The 21,168-nt window shown below is 39.7% G+C and overlaps 1 protein-coding gene across 7 annotated transcripts in view; it reads left to right on the top strand.

Annotated features, from left to right (window-relative positions):
* The first annotated feature begins 2,055 nt into the window (after nucleotides 1-2,055).
* LOC118413855 (fibroblast growth factor receptor 2-like) overlaps nucleotides 2,056-21,168 on the top strand; it is a 58,332-nt gene continuing 39,219 nt past the window's right edge. For 4 of the 7 annotated variants that reach the window (XM_035817435.1, XM_035817434.1, XM_035817427.1 and 1 more), the window contains exon 1: nucleotides 14,012-14,206. The gene's annotated coding sequence lies outside the window, so the exon portion shown is untranslated. Of the gene's footprint in view, nucleotides 2,156-14,011; nucleotides 14,207-14,245; nucleotides 14,392-21,168 lie in introns of those variants that run through there. The other 3 variants (XM_035817429.1, XM_035817433.1, XM_035817431.1) reach the window with 3 other exon arrangements.

Genomic DNA, 21,168 nt, shown 5'->3' with positions numbered 1-21,168 from the left:
AATCACTATGACCTGTCCATTCATACCATGTCCTGCCCCCAACCAAACAGGAAGAGGTGTTTCTGGTTTCAGCCTCTCTATTGGATGTTGTAACAGGAGCATCCCCTCTTTTTCTGTGGACCACTGTAAAATCCTAGGGATAGGGGGAAATTGAGTCTTACAGAATATTTTAGCTGAACCTGTTAAGCCGATTCATCCTACTTCTGCTCAGGAAATCTCCCATGTTTACTGCTAAGTTGTATTCCTATTATAGCAGACTCAGGCTGTAATGTTGACTGACAATAATAATGAACTTTAGCGACCAGAGCACCCCTTGAGTAAAGAAGGGCTGACCCATCTTGTTGATTTACCCACTTTGTACCCCATGAAAGCAGGTAATCCCAGCAGGATTGGGAGGTCTTAAGTCTCAATATGTCATGCAGCTCCACATAACACCATACAAAACTAGCAGTTGCTCTTCCGTCTTTATGCTGCAATCCATTGAATTACATGCATAGCACAGTACGTCATACCTGTGAGAATGAGGAATGTAGTCGGTTTGATTTTCCTAACCACATACATTCTGACATACTTTCATTTTCACTGATGTAACAGAATTATGAAGAACGAGCAAAAAGATGCTAGGCAAAAGCCTTGATGAAGAATAAGACTAAGAACATTAAGATAAGAACAGAGTATAAGAACTGAGGATGATTTTGATGCCAAGGCATCACTATCAGAATCCTACCAACTGAGCTTCTTGGAAACCGTTCTGGGCTACTTAATGCTAACATCTAACAAAGCAGTACCAACTGTTTGATTTATTCAAAACATCATTTATCTAAAAAATTGGGGCAAAGTCGAATGTGTATCTGTCATGACTGGGGATCATACTTATGTCATTCTTTATTGCTCATGAGGTATCGATCTTGCATAATACACCTGAGCTCAGTATGTGGACATAACCCAAAGTGGTGGAAATGGGCACTGGTAAAATATACATGTACATTTGTATATTCTTCTTACAACAAATATTCTGTGCTGTTCCCTTTCCAGAGTCAATTGATGAACAAACCATAATTAACTGTTAATCTTTTATTTCTATGTCTATGTGTGTATGCACATGTGCTTCGACATTTCCATGAATTCTTCTTAATGGCTTCTAATGGGCTGTTTTTGTTTATGTTGCAGTTCTTGCCATATGTCTTGCTTTAGCCTTTAGTAGACTGCATTTTGTTGTTTGCTATATTGTCTTCTGTTGATGTCAGCAATAACACATGCTTTTGTGCATACTTTTCTTTTTGAAAAAAATAACTACATCATGTACATGTACATTTTGTATATGCATTTACTCTATATTAGAGCATGTACCGACAGTGCGGGCATTGAAGATGTGTACACGTATGAACAGGTGAATTGAAAAAAAAAACCTTTTGAATGCAGTAAGCTGAAAGAAATGTGCAGCTGACCAAAACACCCCCTTGACATTTCCGACAAACCTTTGTCACACCCTGGCGACCTCTTGACTGGCTCCACTACTGATTTACCAAGCCAGGCTGAGTCTCAAACTTCTTGAAGAGCTTGCTGGGAAAACTCCAGATCTAATGCCTCCAACCGTTCTTTTGTACCTGCCAACCCTTCAGATACAAAGGTGTGATTACTAGGCAAGAAGTGGCAAAAGTTCTCAGCTTTCTATTGACCAAATGTACAGGTGGCTAGTTCTTTGAAAAGGTACAATTTTGAGGACTTCTTTGATTGATCCAAAAGAATTTTCTTGTGTGTTTATTTCAACATTTCAGTCAATATTGGGAGTGGTTACAAAACCAACTGCCTACAAAACCTCTGTCAACTCCTAACAGAGAAAATGTAATAATTTGCCACTATACTGAAAGTTTGCCAATGGTTTGAATCTCTAATTAGCTCAAATTTTCTGTTAACAAGCCTCAACACAAATAGAGATAATAGTGTTCTACATCTTTACAGAATTTTGATAAGAACTGAAGTTCACTACATTACGGCGCATGTAATTTTTACAAGGTTTGTTATGTAATGTTACACTTAACTTTTGTTTTGCAGAGAGTGTCCTGGGCTTTCTGAAGATAGGAGGTGCACCTGTTGCTGAGAGTTTATATCTATCATTGTGGCTGATCATCACAGGTCAACATAATTTGAGGAGGTACGTGATCATCAATTAATACAGTCTTACAGATTGGCCAACAGTATGCAAGAGTGGATGATGCCCTTCACCACATGGGCCCATGGCTAATTATACAATCAGACCAAGCTCACCCAACACCCTGGTCAACTCGGCTCAACATCCTTATCCAAACCCAGGGACTTACCCTGACCTTACTGATTTGACCAGGGTGTTGGGCCAAGTTGACCATTAAGTTATTGGGTTGGGCAAAATTAGTATAGGAATGAATGGTCCTGATCCCTGGCAGATTACAGCAAATATGAAGCCAAACTAATGCATTTTGTCAAGATGTCTTTCTTTTCCTAGTCTTTGGATATAAGAAACTGAAGCTGTGTTTTATTGTGGTGGAACACTCTGGTAGACTTAACTTTACAAACAAAGGATGCCATATTTTATATCCTTACAACACTTGTAATAAATTGCCACAAAAGGTAGCAGCAAAAGGAGTGGTCACGAAAGAATGACAAAGTCATAGAAAATGGGTAGAATTACCATTCAGTACATGTTGTAATCAAATCATTATGTCCTATGTTAAAATCAAAAACCTTTCTCTGTTGGTTACAATTCAATCATGGGTAAACTGGCACATGAATAAATCTTACTTCTCTTCATTAACTGCAGCAATCATAGTGCATATCAGTTGTATGATAAGACTAGTCAAACAATAAAACAAAGGAGCCCTGTGGCCCAATATTTGCTCCTGTCTCCTGGTATGTTTATACGATATGTTTCATTGTCCCTACAGCCAACGGGCTAACAGGTGTCATTGAAAATCGTGCCTTGAACTTTTGACACCTGTCTTATGTCATTATAGGAACAAGATGAGAAAGTTGGTTAATGACTGAGAAGACTTGTGTGAATGCAGAAGCGTGAGAGTTAACATGCAAACAGTTGGAAGTGATGCTTTAACAATGGGAGAATTATTTTGTTAGGAGACTGTAAATAGCCAATGGGCACTGGGTCCTAACATCTGGCCTACTAGGCTGTCCACAGGCTGACAAGTTATCTTATTCCCACAATAGAAATGCTATTTGATAAGCAGTTTCTATAGACCTATTATCTAAGGTGGCACACACTGTTTTCTTGATTTGAAAAAAAATGCTGCAAATTTTTACGCCAATCCAGATACCTAATCGGAACGATCTCAAAATTGCACTTTTGGAAACACTTTGATTGATACAGTAGATATAAGCACATTATTTTCTTTGTTCAACATCAAGTGCAATGTCGTCTTTCAAAATAGTTTGGAGACAAGGAGAAATAGTCTATGGTATGGACTGACGTAGCATTGCATGCCGTGATGCCTGTTCCTAGGTTTTGATCGGGGCATTTATCTGAGTGGGCGAGCCAGCAGAAATCTGGTCAATATGATTATCTTCAGCAAAAATTCCTTCATGCATGAAAATACTGCCACCTATTATATGTCTTACTTTCATCTCAAGTACTCTGCAAACAATCAGCATATTCAGTAACCTTTGTACGTTGGACCAAGAATAGAAATCTGGGAATGTCTGCATGGACAGAGGTTGTCTAGGACCTATGTGCCTTGCTAATTGAATCTCCATGTCAGAAAAGATAAGTTAGGCCAGCCTGCATCACCTGCCTACGAGTGTTTGCTGTGCCCTGGATACAGAAAAATAGGTGAGTCATCAGACAATTATGCTGCTGCTGCTTGCACTTATTCAAATATATGGTTTTTACTGATGAAGCAACAACATGGGCAGAGGATGTAGATAGGTGCTGGAAAGACAAAATGACTGAAGGATGCAGATGACAACGATAACTCAAGTTCTAGCAAATGAATTAATTTAGCACAAATACTAAGTCAATGCGACAGGCAACTGCATATTTCAAATGTTGCAAAGTATGATGTTACATCATGAATATTGTAATTATAGAAGTTACAGACATAAAACTATCAAACATATCTACAGTACCTATATTCTTGGTTCTGAAGTTCGACAATCTTTTCAGCAAAGCCCTCTGAATGAAAACATAAAAGGCAGGAACTGTCTGTTGTATTATATTTTGGGATGATGCAAACAGATACCTGTGCCAGGCTAATTGAATCAAGCCTACAATATATGCTGGCATCCTGAACTCTTATTTACGCAAGCTGATAGATCAGCACACATTACTGCCAGGTGGGTAATATTTTCTGCCTTCTACGATGGTCTTGAAGTCAATGTTTGGTAAACAAGCTGATTAAATTTTTGGAGCATTGCCTGTTGTTGGGTGACATACAACCATTTGAGCAGTTTAGTGGGCACTGTTTCATATATGGCATAAACATGTAACTTGATTCAAATAGCTTGATATCATGCACATTATCATACCCTTTTGGAAGTCTTCTTAGATGGAGCAAAAGGACAATTTTTTTTTGTTAAGGAAGGAAATTTGGGCATATTTGGTAAATGACATGTTAGAGCCTTAAGTTTGTTCTCATCATTCCCAGTAATTTGCTTGATGTTATGCAGTGATACTCACCTTTCCTTTAGTCATGTAATTGTCAGCAATCAAGTCAGCTCCTTTCTAGTGCTTTTAATGACTTCCTTTCTCCTTGATGTTCTGTTATGGCCAACAACTTCTCTCACTTACTCCCTTAAACCTGACAGGAAACTACAATTTCTTAGCTGGCACGCTGCTTTGACAACATTGCCTTAAGTTTGCTGTTCTTCACTGTAAACTCATCTGGCCTTCTTGTGTTTGAAATTATGCTGTCAAGAGGTGGATAGAATTTATGCAGTTTCAACTGTTTCAAAATCTTATGAAAAGAACGGTAGAAAATTCATCAGCTTTAAAAAGAGGAAAAAGATGTTCTATTCTGATTAAAGCAGATTTATGATTTGTTTCAGAATCTCATGGATTCAAACTTTCTGCAAGATGGTTGTCATGGCAACTTTTTAGGTTGAACTGTACAAAAGTCTGGCCCTGAAATCTTGCCTGCAGATTTGCTTGATGGCTGAGATCGCGTATGTGCCAGAGGGTGCAGCAGGAAAGAGGCACTAGTTTTGTCATTATTTGCTCACCTGGGGAAGAACGTGATGGCTGTGGATTTTTTTGGACTGATCAGAAGAGCAGTTCACACATACATGCCACTGGTGTGGGAAAACACTGGTAACATACAAAAGGACTGTTTCTCTAGTGTGTCCTGCTAGACCATATTTTACAGCCGTGTCGTACCCAGTGAATAAAAAAAAACAGGAATAGGTAAATCTGCATGTCTTATCTGGAGTTAGGCCTCCATATCAGCACCAGGGGGTAAAATGCCACTTCAAATCCATACTAAGAATCAGTGCTGCATATGGTCAGGTGTTTTACTACCTTTATTGTTGTTGGAGAGGTCAACAACCGTATTTCGGGTGTAATAAAACTGATTTTTGTACAGCCCAACCTGAACCTCAGACCAGATGCCTTTAGGTACATACCAAGCAACTACAAATGTATTTGTATTTGTATAGCAAGAAAATTACTTCAGTGTGAAAAAATGGGGAAAACTACTTCATTTATATGGTACACAATTAGTCTACAGAAACCTGTCATACAGTAATTGGAGCTGGCACCAGATGAATAACAAACCTGCTGTGTGTATACAAAGTTTCCTTTCACTTGTCATGACACGTTTGGTCCATGCTAAAACTCTTGTGTGGAGTATTAGCCAGAAGTTGACTAGGGTTTGCCGTGAACAGTGGTTTGTCTGAGTAAGTTTGTTTCGTTCAATGGCAAAACCGCTCCTAGCAATCCATCTCAGGCTTGTAAAGTGACAGAAACAGCCTCGAGGCATGACCGCCGTTAGAGGCACAATAGGTGTAGAACAAAGGAGGCTCAGGTAGGAAAAAGATTACGTGTGACCACAGTGACTGCTACTTTGACACAGCAGCCACCTGAGTCTTAATGATTGACGGACGGGTGTGGGGAGGTCCTGGCTGTTTTGGCAACCTTTGACAAACAGATTAGACCAACTGAAAGAGAGGGGCAGTGTGCCAAAAGACCAAGGCCCTTTTGATGGCCTTCTCTTCCAATAACAAGAACTCTTTGTATTTTTAGTTGCATTTGTTCAAACGGCCTATAGGAGGTATTGATCTTGAGACCCCGAAGAAGGCGGTGATGGAATGGTCAACTTGGACATGTATGGTTGGGTACAAAGGACTGCATGCATACATGCTCTAAATATACAAATGTGATGGCAAGCCTCAATTAGTTTGGAGTAAAAACATGTGGTGTCTCCAAACAAACTATTGTTCTTCCATTTGAATGAAGACTTTTAGAGCAAAAGATTTCATTTTTACTACTGTCCAAGCAGAGGTTGATGGGGCAAAATCATGACCGTTTTTATCAATCTCTGACAGGGTGAAACACCTGGAGAGTAATCTTTATGACCATTAGACTATATTGATTTGATTACATGGATGACATCCTCTGGAGGCCCAAAAACTGATGTGAGGGTGTGAAGAAAAAAAGTTGGGCCAAAAACAGGTGACCCTCATTATGAAATCTAAGTGATCAGGAAGGTTGAACAAATGATTTTACATGATAGATCTATGATATAACAAAGAATGAATTCTTTGGTTGTCCCTTCATATCTTCTTCTTTACCTTTGGAAGATTTTGGTCATTAGTATCCATTTTCCGATATTACTTGCAATTTATGGCATATATTTCAGCACTTATCATTTTATGCCATAAATGAAAGATTGGATACATATTTTGCTGTGCAATATTGTGCCATTGAATCCTTTTATCAAGATGATTAACTTAGTCGCTCAGTATTCTAATCATCAACCTTGTGTCATGAGGAATTTTCCGTAGTCACAGAAAGATTGGGCACGACAATATCTGCAGAAAATACTGAAAATGCACTTAAGTTCACTGTGTTCTGATTTCATAATATTGAGTACAGTATTTAGAAAATGGAGTGTTTGAGATTAGTAAGTAAGTTCACAATAATGCTATTTTGCAGTCACATACTATACCAAATTACCATGACAGAAGTTAACTCTGAGTAGTCATACTATACCATGACAGAAGTTAACTCTGAGTAGTCACCACGAAAACCTGGGAACGTAAAAAGGCCATAAAACCACCCTAAAAAATGTAAAAATTACAGTAATGTCTTGTGTTCACCCAACATTGAAGTGGTATCTCCCCACCCGCAGACAGTGCTGCCAAGTTTATGGCACTTTCACTGGCAAGGGGGGTTTCAAAGTTTTCCCACTTGTAAACAGGAATTTACCAGCTCGTTTTAGCTAAAGTCTGGAACACAGTAAGGACCGTTCCATTGGGCCAAACTTGGAGCTGCCGATACATTTTGATAGCACAAAGAGCTGGCGCTCATATTTCTCCTGCCCTCACACTCACAGCCATTTCCAACTATGGAAAATACCCATTGGAATGACCATGTAAAAGAGGTTTTATAGTTGACACATGTGGTGTGCAGGACCATCCTGTAGTAGCTTAACATTCTGTTGTGTCTCAACCATAGATACGTTATCATAACCTTGGGCCAGTTTCTTCCTACTTTCCTGGCAACAGTGTACTTCATGGCTCATGGTCAAGGTCTAGGGTATACAAACTCAAGGGTTTGTTCAGGGCTTCTTCTTTATTCATGTTTTAAGTATCTGAAATGATGGAAGAATTGCCGTCAATGATAACCAGAAGTATCATGTATGTTGTGTATGATTGCCTTGTTGAGAATCGTTGTCGTTTTGGTTAGAATTTGATGAATGAATAATTACAAATACAATGTAGCTGACCACAAATGAGGAAGGGAATCCATCACCATCAAATTCAAGTGTCTACTTGAGAAAAAGCCACAACTGCTGTTTCTCTGAATTTAAGGCTATGAAAGCCCCTTTATGTAGATTTGAGGTGGAATGAGTGGCGAGTATTGTATCCTTGAGAACAGTTTGTCAGGAGAGAGGGAGAGCCACCCACAAAGAATGGTGGGCTGCATCACAAGTGACCTTGGTACCACTTAACAGGTCTTGCTGGTGAATAACATGCCAATAAAAGAAGGTCTGATTGAAACTTCCTTATTATGTCACACAGCTTCCTTTCAAGATAAAAGTCACTAGAATAAAGGCAAAAAAGACATGTCAGTAAACAGGGACAAATGTTTCTCATGAGGATAGATGGGTATTTCTTGGCAGCCAGTCCACTTGGACACTTTGGGAAATATTCTGCATTCCTAAGGATGAACTTTATTTGACAATGTTTACTGATGTCAAAACCAGTTCACACATATTTTTTATATCACTGTAACTCACCATCTCTCTCAAACAATTATGTAGGACAGGAGTTACTTACATGATGAGCCTATTTAGCAGAGACCCATAAAGATGCACCTGTCAAGTAGAGAGACAAACATCTTCAGGAATGGTGTGAAGACATTAAGACACACAATAGAAAACGTGTTGAAACTTAATTGCCTGTGTTGTATACTCCCTGAGACATGCACCAGGTACAGGACAGGATGTTTTAGGTGCTCGGAGGTTGGTTTGGATTTGCTAATGGTCAATGGGCTCCCTGCTTTTGTGTTATTCAGGCCACACACTTGGACAGATGGACATGTGTAGACAAGGCCGGGGGTTGAGGTTAGGACTAGGGGAACTTTGTTTGGACAGGACATAACTATGCAGCCTCCTCTGTGCTGCAATGTTTGGTCAGTTTACATTGCTACACTTCCAGCAAATGGTAACAAGACGGAAAAAAATAATGATCGTCTGGGTAACAAGAAAAGATCAGTGATGCTGCCAGTTATTTTAAGGTTTGATTTGTGTTTTGTTAATCATAGGATCAACTCTGGTGATTCTCCAATATACCTTGATGCCTGTGGCATTTGTGTGTCAATATTGTGGCAAAGAAATGAAAGTCATGGTTGGAAGAAATGAAAATAAAGAAAGACATGCCTATGAAATAATAGTATTCTTATTGTTTGATTCTATCTCATCTTTTCCCTGAGATGTTTTTATGGTTTGGGGGATGAGTCCAAGCAGTATTTTATAATTCTATGCATGAACATTGACAGCAGCCCAATGTATTCATATGAAAAAAGGTTCTATACAAACAAAAACGTGCACCACAAAGCCTTTGATGACATACATACAAAATGCTGCAAAAGGAGGAACAGACTGATTTACCATACAAGTACATCTCATTGACTTTTGTGACTATTTTTTACCCTGCAATATTCATTGGCCAGCTGTGCTGTAATCTACCCTTCCCTGCAGAGGACATTTGGATGTGACAACATCTGTGTCATGTCTAGAGCACTGCCTGTTGCTGTGAATGTTGACAGTGCAGTGCAGGTGCAGTCCTTCCTGGGAACTGAGGAGAAGGCATTTCCCTACTGCACTTCAACTGTTGCCTCTGGGTAGAGATGCAACAAGAATCTTTTTCCACCATTAATTACTGAACAGGAGCCCTGGATGCTGTCACAACAGCTTAATATCACAGCTGAGGGATCACTGATGAGTTACAAGGATCTGAACAATGGTTGGAACTCTGCATTGTCAGACAAATAAAGATTGACAAGCTTTTGTTTGGTGGATTGTCTACTAGTATCCTTTTTTTACAAAGACTGGAGTCGATCATTAAAAACTTGATAAGTCTCATTTCTTGTGTTGGAAATTTCATTTTACCTTTATCCAGAATGACTTCTACTGACACAGATGAACTTTCAAGTTACTTTTGTTTCATTGTGTTTTTTGAAGATAGAGAAAAAAACTTAAATACTATAATAAAGGTACATATGTTATAAAGAAGATTTTCCTAAATACATGTAACGAACGTTACCAGTGTTGCCTATTCTAGATGCTACCTCTGCCAAAGTCATTACCACAGGGCAAGCCACAGTTTTCACATCTGTGGGCTAACCGTGGCCATTATTACTTAACAATCTGGTGATTTTGGCCACTTCCTGGTCCGCCACACCAGCTGTTGCTACATCTGTTCAACCACCATCCCAGCAAAAATAATCTCACAGGCTTGTCTCCTTCTGTTACTATACTACGGTTGTTTTTGTCCTGAACCAGCCTGTTCTTGATTGAGGTGTGTATTTATTCTTCCCTTTGACATGGACTGTCTTTGAAGTCCTTGGTTTGATGTTCAAAATTACGAGGCAGCTGCTCACACAGTTAAGACTGTGTACTTGAACTTACGCTGTGTGTAGACTTGTCAGTTTGATGTTCAATTGATGACGATTGTTTTTTCCCAATCAATGCCAATGTTCCTTATAATGTACTGGACAGAATGAACAATCCATATTCTTGAAAATGGAAAGTCCCCAAAGACAGTGTGCTTGATTTATGTGCAACATGAAACCAGTTTGATCTCTACTACATTTGAAGATCACAAAGGGCAAGTGTACACAAAGTATGACCTTTTGCTTTCCATGAACAGAGAACAAGCTGAAACACAGGGCAGCAACCACACTGCTGTTGCTCTTTTCCCTGTAAAGGTTGCGTCTGGGTCTTTTGTGCAATGCTGTAGTCTGCCAACACATTTCAGTTAAATTTCAACTTCTGAAGGAGTTTGCCCTGGTGATTTCTTTCAGCTGTCTAAACTGTTCCGGACAGAGCTGCAGGATTTCCTGTTGCTTCTGAGAGTAAACGCTTCCTGAGTCCATGATATAAGTACAGTATTTTGCTTTACTCTCCAAGCAGAGGTTTGGGCCTGGCTACTTTTTGTTCTTTGGCATTTTTGTTGGGCTGTCTATTCCTTCAATTCTGCTGGCAGGTGGACATGGAGAGCATGAAGAGGAGATAAATGAAAGCCTGACAAAAATGCCTAGAAACACATCAAAAAGCTCTACTTCACTTGGAGAGTAATTTTGCTTCGAACCAATACTAGTCTTAGCCTTTCTTTTAAAAATGAAATCCAGGATATCTTTTGACAAAAATGTCCTTACTTTTGGCCTGTCATTTTTTGTCTCAAAAGTCTCTGGGCTTATTCAACAAGTAGGAAAGTAGAGGTTGTGTTGGGGACTAGTACTAGTAGTACCGGAAGCCAGGATTTCTTACTGAGAGGAGCAAGGAGCTCCTTGAGAGGAGGGAGCAGTAAGAAATCCTGGTCACCACTACAAAAGTACAACCCCCTGCATGGAAAATATCTGGGCTAGCTGAAGATGCATTATTGTGAAATGTCTGGCCAGTAGCAACAATACTTTATCAAATCAAGGAGATGAAAATTTAATATTTTAACTTCCTTGATCAAATAAAATGGAGGAACTTACAAAAGCTAGATAACAGGTATTTGGAATATCATTTCCCAAATGGTTTGCTGATCATCAGTTTCTTGGGAAAATAGTGCAGTGTAGATTATGTAATAATTGTCTGCTACCTTCGTCCATGGGAAAAAAAACAGAAGTGAGCACCCCATAAAAAGAGAAAGTACATTAGAGGAAGCGCCCTCCCACATGTAGGAAGCTGTTGGATTGTGCAGTGGCTTTATCACAGGAAGCTGTCCATCCCACAACTTCCTGTCTCCATTATGGCCAAACCAGAGCTGAACAAACAGTGCAAATTGATGTGAAGTTGAGCCAGTTTGATACACATCCTCCTTCAGATAATTTTTCGCTCTACACCGTAAACAGGGCTGTCACCTGAGATCATTACAGTGACTGTATATGGTACAAGAGAGACTAACAGGGTTGTTGGGATACACTCGTAGCTGACACAGATCAATGTGATACTCGTTTTCTGAAAGAAGGTACAACTACAATTATTGATATCATTGGTAAAAATGGACCAATATGAAGTTGCTCCCCTACCCTCTTGTGTTACACATTGTAAAAAAAAAAAAAGAAACTCCCTCAGTGTTGTATGCATATGCAGAGGCCAGGCTGTTTTTGTAATGTCATTTTATGCCTTTTGCCAGGATTTGTTTTTCACTGGCAGCCAAATGTTTCCAAAAGAAAATGTTACAAAATGGAAAGCCTGATAAAAATGCATAAAAACTTTTAAAAAGATGTCAAACACCATCTGGAGCCTAACCTCTAGAAAATTAGTATTTGGCCTGTTTGGGCAAATACCACATGCCTGATGAACAGCTTTTGACTTTCGAACTGCAAGAATATACATTTCCTTCTGCCTGTTACGTACCTTTCACCTTACTCCTTTCTTTGTGAACCTTTGTGCTCTTAAGTACAGGTAACGTTATGTATTTATATGTTACACCTTTCTTCTAGAATGGGGCACACCCAGGACCTTGTGTGTTTTGTCTCAATAAGATGCTTTGGAGGCACCAGTTTTATAAATCACCTTCCATATCAAATGTTACCTTAGTGACAAACCTTCCGTGTGATAAGAGCAATTTGTTACACATCGTACCAACTTTCCATGAAGGAAGGATCATTTATCAATGTTTTTACTGGTTCCCCAAAAAAGTTTGCTTTTATATAAGATGATAGTATTTTCACACAGTTGTAGGGAGAGATTATTCAATTATCATTGATCTGTCTTGCATTGTAACCTAAATAATGTATGATGATTTTTACTTCAGTAAAAAGATTTATATGACAGTGTATTAGAGGTAATTAAAAGAGTCCTGTCCTTGTGGACCCTGGTTACCAGGTGATCTGAGACAGCTTCTTGCTGCTGTCTCCACCTATCAGCACCAGACCAACATGCCCACTTGAACAAACAGCCACTGATAAGTCTCAAGTTAAAAATTCACCACACCTGGTCAGTATTGGCTTGGTCAGTTAGATGAACTTTGGAACAAAAGAACTTTATCAGAAAAGCCATCCCCATGGAGATATCCCCATGTGACGTTATATAACAAGGAATTTGGATGGGTTAAGTTATACATTGATCAAAATGCATCTCAAGTATGTGTGTGTGTGTGTGTGTGTGTTCATCTTACAAGTGGATGTGGTAAAAAAAAAAAAGAACAGCTGCCATCTCTGCCCATCTAGGATTAACACAAGTAGTACTCAATCAGTGACACAGGAAGGGCACACCAAGGAGGTTAAAAATCAGCTTTTTTTAACCTCCTTGGGCACACAAATTTGTCGACTTCTAGGAACTGAGCAAAACTTCGGAAAAAAATGAGAAGGTGGCAGGCATGTAGACGATGACTCCTGTGGCCTTTTATTTGCGCAGTTAGGTGAGGAATGCAGACTCCCGTAATGAGTTGCTTTGAGGCAGCTTTCGTGACTCAAACTTTACTCAGCAGACCAGAGAATTGAGTGAACTTGGCCCCCTGCCACCACGGAGTCCAGGAGAGGTTGCTGTCCTCTTGTGGAAGAAATCAGGATTGGGTTGTGTTGTTAATACATGGTCTAACCCACACAGCTCACGGTCGCTATTGAATAGAACTCTTCCATGAAATGCCTTTCATATGCCATCAAAGGCTTCAAAGCAGTTTCATTTTTTTCTTGGAAGACTGCTGTGTCCTGTGTGCTGCACATGGCGTTTGTCCTCATTGGTGTGCTGGCTTATTAACAGACTTCTAAAGTGTGCTTCACCTGTTTCCCCATATTTCGCAGTTTTCCTTGATCTTCAAAGTCAAGGGACTTGTATGTTATTAAATGCAGCTCAACTTCCTTCCTAGATCCTGCGTTTGCCTCCTGAAAAACAATCATGCTGCAACTTTCTTGTTGAAAAGAAATTATTTCCAGACGTTTTTTGGTTGTGCTTTTTCCCTTTTTCTGATGCCGCTTGAAGGATACTTTGATGGGTAAGACAAAATGTTCCAAATATGCTGATGACGCAGGAAATACATGGAAGTTGTGAGTAATCCGACAGCAAAGATGAGTAGCGCAACGTGCTTGTCTTGGCGCGCGCAAAAGATCACTAATGTTATTCATGACGTCAGGAGCTGAAATTGAATGGCGTTGATCACGTGGTCCTAAGCCCCACCGAGTCCCGTTCTGAGTTGGGTCGAGAGCGAGCACAGATTGGAGTTGTACAAATATTCTGCGATTTCGGACCGTTTACTGCACGGATTTGCGCTGAAAAGTTCCCTAAGTGCACCTAGGACGTCTGTAGAGGCTTCGTGTGTGGAGTAACGCTGGTGTTTGGCCGGATCGGTGAGTTCTGAGTGCGTTTCTTGGGAGGTGGAGGGGAGACGTCTGTGTACTTACTGGGAGCAACAAGTGCATACCACGGCACACTGAAGTTTCTGATTTCATCTCACTTCTGGATCGAGTTTGGGCTCGGGGACGCGTTTACAGCTCCCCTCCGATCATTCTTAGCTCGCTAGGAAACTCTAAAAGTAAGTGTTGACGATGTTAGGAGGTATTATCTCTTCGTGTGGCGTCTGTGAGGATCAGTTTGCTACATTCCTGTCCGGGATGTTTGCAACATGTGTGCGACCTTGGTGCGGTAAATATGGGTGCTCTTTGATTTTGGGATCGGAGCCGCTAGCAGAAATCCGAGCACAGCCACTCCATGGCCCCCGTTTGCTTCCCATCACGGGCCGCCAGAGTGTCTCCACGACTCTCGGTGTGTAGGAATGCCCTTACTGAGGCGTGTTTTCGTGAAGTTCCGAAGTTAGCGGAGTTGTGTTGTTGTGGGGAGCCATTTTTGATTCGGTTGCGTGCACCCCTCGGCTCCACTTCTTGAGATAATGACCCCTTTGTTTAGGAAATGAATCAAAATGAACTGTGGTGTTTGTGTGAGGCGATTTTCCCTCCGCCCAATTCTATTCACCGTGTTTTTCTTCAAGATTCTGTGGAAAAGTAAGTTGTGCATTGTCTGGAATATTTGTTTCATGTACGATGTATTTTGACACGAATGACAGCATACTTTGCACTGGATAAATGACCCTTTTGTTGGAAGTGCTCAGTTCGAAATGAAGTAGTTTGTGTCCCGATTTCTCGGTCCCCAGTCGGCGTCCCTGTGGAGAATAAAACGTGTTTGTCTATCCCAGACTCGCTATAACCTTTTTCGGACGATGTGTTGTACTGTGGGGTATTTTTGGTGAATCTACGGGACCCTATGTCGACTGAAACGGCACACCCCTAGTGTATAAAGTGGAGGGGGCACCCGGCATTGTCTGACCGGCCATTTCGGTCGTGTCAAAATACGATCGAGTTTCGGACGAAATTTTGCTCCCATGGTTTTGAATCGCTGGGGTCACCTTCCTTACTCTATCAAGGCAAAACCGGTACAGGAGTTCAGAAAACAATGCTTACCTCTCAGTGGAGGTCCCAATGCTGGGTTTTGTCAAGTTCGAGTGGAAGTGTAGTGTTGCATCACCAGGGACTAGGCAAGGCCCTGTGAGACATTCTTAAAAACGTCTTGCCTGGCCGCATTTCTTAAGACTTTTTTTTCGGCTGATAAACTTGAAATGATTTTTCTCCTAAAAGAATTTAGTTTCTTAGAATGGCCAGAAAGAGACAAATATTTGCACAAACATGGAAGTTGGAAGGCACCATGAGGTCAGTACCAGATGTTATTTTGTTGAAGATAATTTTAGGTATTTATGCCTATGGTGCAGTTCATTTCATAAAAATAGTGTTGTTATTTGGGAATAGTCCATGGGAAATTGAGGAGGCAAAACATTGCAGGGCATTGTTCTTACTCTTTATTGAAGGTTGGGCTGTGGTAAGTTGTCTGTTCTTTAGACAGTCTTGTTTTTGACACAGTGCTAAATGAGTACAAGAGTTGTTTTGTTTTTGTAAGGTCCCACAGAAATGTAGACAAGGTTTTTCACACCCAGATTTGTACTGAAAAGGAGGGATTTGCAATGAAAAGGGCAATCATTACCTAATGAAGTGGAGATTGGAAAAACTACAGTTCCCATTGTAGCTCTTTTTGGGGAGTAGAAAAATAATTTAAGAGTGCTGTTAATTAACATTGACAAGGCAAATTTTGCATGAGCTGACCAAATTGCAATTTTGTCACACACCATTCATTTTGCAAAGATTTCATGCAGTGAGTTTTCTGAGTAATCTTTGCACAACTTGCAAGGGGGCACTGGCCCAGAATTTTGAGGATATGCACAAGGGATAACAGTTAATTTGTAACAGATACAGCTTGCTCTCAGGTGGCACTGATTATGTAAAATTTGGTCTGCATAATCCAGATAAACACGAATGTGTGAAGTTATGATGTGGGAATTTTTCTGTTTTCGTCGTCAAATATGTGTCCAAATTGTCGCTCTATGCACATAAATGCAGAAATGTTAATGTGGCTGTGAGGTGTTTTGTTGTGTGGAAATGAACATGCCTCACGGTTAGACCAGAATAGACCATCCTCTCTGTCCACCATCAGAATAGCTTTCCTGAAGAGATTTCATTTTTCCTGGACAAGGTTTTGTAATGCCTGAAAAAACAAGTACATGCCCCCTACTGTATTCAATGGGAACATGTTGTTTTCTTCTTCTTTTCTCTTGCTTTCTTTGTTATAACAGGATGTTCATGTAACAGTGGGAGTTCGTCTCTTTAATCATAACGAGAGGAGGGAAATTCATTTGCAGTGAAAGAAGGTACAAATCCACTAAAACAATAGTAACACATTTAAGCCTATTAATCCAAAAGATCTGTTTTAATTTCATTTGAATTTTTTTTGTAGTGGTGCTTGTGGGGGGTCGTCTGTATTGATTAAATAGGTGAAACAGAAGGAGACAGAACAACATGTGCAAACTTCATTAAACTCGCCTGACAGAAAAAGAGGAAAAAAAACTGATGGTGTTACCATTTGCATGTATGTTTTTTTATGGTGTTATTTTTTGGTACATTATTTATCTCCAACATATTCAAAACCAGTAAGTTTTTTTACTCATGTTGCTGTACAACAACACAACCCACGACTACTAGCAGCATGTTAGCTGACGGATTAGCTGTGTTGTATGCAAATGAGGGTCTGAGGTGGGTGGTTTCCTGGCAGTGTGCCCACCTTTCATTTGCTAGGAAACAAAGTTTTCTACAATGACAATTAATACCAGCACCAGGAAAATTACATCCGGTTTGTATGCCCACCAGTTCTGATGGAAGAGCTTGATAGGAAGATCACATGCAGTCTAAACTGACCTGCAAAATCTTAGGCTGTAGATTAACTTATAAAGATTTGATGAAAAATTCTGCTTAGGAAGATTGTATATCCTTTTTTAAATACCAAAAAAATGTGCCTGAATTATTAATTGAACTCATTATGGTTCCAATTTCTCAGTGCATTTGGAGATTTGGTCTTCCACACAAACTATTCTGAATTTGCTTTTATTATAGCTATGCCTACTTCATCAACTGAATTTTAGCCTTGAAGATAATCAGTAAAGGTGTCAAACAATTTACTAATGACATCCTGAGGGACAGCTGGTGGTCCAGTGTAGCTTTTCTTGTGAGAAGTGGCCAGGTGATTTGTCTCTTGGGAACACATGTAAACATAGGTAATAAAAAAGTAGATGTTCTTATCATATGTAAGTGGCTAAGTGCAGTGTATCATATATTTTTTATGTATTGTGGGCTTGAGCTGTTTGTTTTTTTTTAAAGATAAATTGTCATCGGGGCCAAATGATAATTGCTGACAGGTGTGAATATTATTACATCTTCCTAAGCAACAAACCAAATGTTCCTCCTAAGAAAAGCAAAAAAAAGAAAGGAAACATAACAGGTAAACCAGTGGAGCATGCGGTTACTATTTAGTACTTACTTCCAGACAACTTGCTACCTTTGTATAGTATTACTGGTGCCAACAACAGAATAGACCCACCATTGTGCAAGTTTTACAGACAATTTGGGACACAGTTACAAATGGTTGTATTCCTTGTCCCCTCTCCCAGGGAATGGGACTAATTGGATTTCTATCCATAGTAGATCACCAGGACACTGACAAACTTTCATGGAATGCCATTCAAGGGAGGGTAATGTAATAGAAAAAGTGCAGATTGAGAAGGGGCTAAGATTGCTGGAGCAAATCTGATTTGAAAGGAAACTTTTTGCAAATGAGAATTTACAAGTTTTAAGGGATGGTTACCACTTGTATGCTTTTACTTGTAGTGACAGTAGGACAGCAAGACAATGGTGTGTGTGGAATATGCTTGTGTCTTTGTTGTTTCTTTGTGTTGGGTTATTTTTGGGCCATTTTGTAAGGAATGCAACAGTGCAAATCCTATCCCTTCAGGGACTTGGTTTATTTGGGGCATTCCCAGGCTGCCTCTTAATACCACCAACAAAAAGACCTATTTCCATCTGAAAGCTTTAGAGTTTTATTCAATTAAGGCTTGACTGTAGGTTTTGTAGGGGAATGCCCTGATTTTCTTGCTGGTAAGTTTATGTTTAAATCTAATCACTGTTTTTGTTTAACTGCATGTACATATACTCATTACAACAGGTACTGGCATTGTTTGGGGTCATTCTGGAAATTGCCATATATTTCTACTGTACTTTTTGCATTTGAAGAATACCATCTAGTTATTTCACATTGAAATAACAGTTGGTACTGGTAGGATGCATCATATTCACTTGAAGTTGATTCTGAACTAAGAAAATGGTTGCACAGATGCTTCCAACAACAAATAGGAAATCATGAAAAAGTTGTTTATTCTAGAGACGTTAGGGAATGTAATAAAGCTGCTGAACGGATATGGAATGTCAGTTTGGTTCCAGAACTTCAGGAAAGGCTGGTGTGTAGGAATCTGGCTGCTGCATGTGTGATGAGTTTTGAGGACAGTTGAGGTGAGGCAGCTGTTAGGGGAGGAAGGGCACACTCTGGGCTCATCCATCTCTGCCACTGTGTTGACTCTTGTGGTTTCATCTGTGCAAACTTCCTGAGCCAAAAACTTTGAATATTTCTTTATCTGTGCAAGGAGGTGGTTGACCTGTGGGCACATGGGGACAAAACTCAAGGATAGCAGTGCATGCAATGCAATCTTGTTCAAAGCCTATTACAAGTCACATGCACAGTGTGTGGAAGTTCCCATGTCAGCCATGATGACTGGCCTACTGAGTAAGAATAGATATGTTTATTAGTGGACGAGAACTGTTCATCATGCTCTGTCACACCAGGTCAAAGAATGATAACAACTGTGATTTTGTGATCACATTCAGGACTGATAGAATTTTGTCCAATAAGTTTGGGACTTAAGCAAGGAGTGAGAATGAAGGCTAATTCAGTAATTGACAAGGAATTGTACTCCTGTACATTGAGCTTTCATCCAGTGACCTCTGACATACAAATCTTTGTAAACATTGAAGGATCCTGTCAGTGCTTGTTTACTTCAATAATGACATGTTTATGGACAAATGACCTTACATATCATGGATATAATAATGTTAACCAATACATTAAAAAAACAGGAGGCAAGGACAAATTTGTTACATACCAATGACAAAAAAACAGTGCTATACATGTAGCTTGATAAGCAGCTCTTACCTAAGTATAACACCTAAGCCATCATCATGTTAGCCATTTCAAACAACACATTGATATACACTTTTTACAACAGACTACTAGTATTAACTCAGACTACGAATTTACAGAAAAGAACATGAAAAGAATCAGGTCTGTTCAATATCTATATAGCAAGACTGCAAAACTATTGAATACTCCTTGTCAAACTAGATGCCCTCAAACTGTCAGTCCTTGCTTATCAAATTTGCCAGAGAAAAAACAGACAAGATTTTGTTTCAGATGCAGTGCTGGAGACCATTCAAAATTCACTAACCTCACATGTTGACAACAATGTTTGCTCTCCAAATGTCAGAATCAAACCTTTTACTTTTAGAAGTCTGCAATTTTGTCAGCCTATGGCTCCTTCACATCTTCAGTTATAATCCATAATGGTCTGTCCCTGTGAAGGCCACACAATTGCTGACTTATTGGGCACATGTTGGTGGTAAATATTGAAATGAAGCTGTTAGCTCTGATGGCAGCTCTTTGATTGCAGAAACTGAGCTAATTTTCCCAGCATGCTGTATGATTTGCTCAGCAAACTTGATCCGTGAGACTGCAAATTTGAAGGATGTGTTTGCATGCTATGATTCGTCACTGAGTAAAAACACAGTTATTTGGGAGAGAGCTTTTAAGTTCCGCACTAAGTTGATCTCAAGCGATAACACTTCAGCTTTGGAGCATATCCAAATTTTGCCCTTTTAGGTCTTGTCATCCCTTTTCTGCAAAGGTGCTCAAGTTTGGAATAAGCAGATACTGTGTACAATATGTAATTAACAGTAAGAAAAGAAACAATTATATATACATATACATTGAAGTTGATACTTTGTGCAACCAGAGACCAATCAAATGAGGACAATCAGAGAGATGTAACATTGATAGGGTTATGACCCAGATTCTTCAGAGTTTAGTGATTGCTGCAGTACATCAAATCAAGTTAGGTGTCTGATCGCATATGCAAATTTGTGATGATGTCCAACCCAACAGGTTCTGTAGGGAGAAGGGATACTCATCAGTTATTTTCTGACATGTCCACAACTGGCTCCTCTGCTTTGTAGTCCTTAGGATTTTGGCACTGTGGTTTCTAGACTGAGATTGTGTCTTGTAGAAAGATGTGTACAAATAGCTCAAACTTGTTTTGACCATTTTGTAAGATTTGTTGTGGGAAGCAGACATTGTGCAGTGACAACAATTTGGTAGAAAACTGTTATCAGGCTGGCTTGAATTAGAGCATGAAGGGAAGGGAACATCTGCTTTCTTCTTTTGTCTGATTTCCTCATTTAGGAAAGATCTGCAATGAGTCTCATGTCAAGATAAAGACCATGAAATGCTAACAGACATTTCTGATTGGCTTCCAAGACAATAATTCTTTTTGGTATGGTGTCATTTACTATTGATTGCTGATTGTGTTCCCAAGGAATAAGTGAGTGACTGGTCCCAACTTCTGGCCACCAATCCGCTTTCCCGCCTGTTGCACGCTATTATTCGTGGTGGTAGCAGTGCACACGTTTTCGTGTTGACTTTCTCTCACTTGATCTCCCACTAGGCAAAAGTCAGATCGGGGCTATTTGTTCCCGTATTTGTCCTTTGTCACAAAGATAAACAAGTCTCTAATGCTTTTGCTCTTTGCTTTGGTAGGTTTTGTTTGAATAAATTT

Source organism: Branchiostoma floridae, chromosome 4 (genome assembly GCF_000003815.2).
Source record: "Branchiostoma floridae strain S238N-H82 chromosome 4, Bfl_VNyyK, whole genome shotgun sequence".
NCBI lineage: Eukaryota > Metazoa > Chordata > Leptocardii > Amphioxiformes > Branchiostomatidae > Branchiostoma > Branchiostoma floridae.
This window is presented reverse-complemented; position numbering and strand designations above follow the sequence as displayed.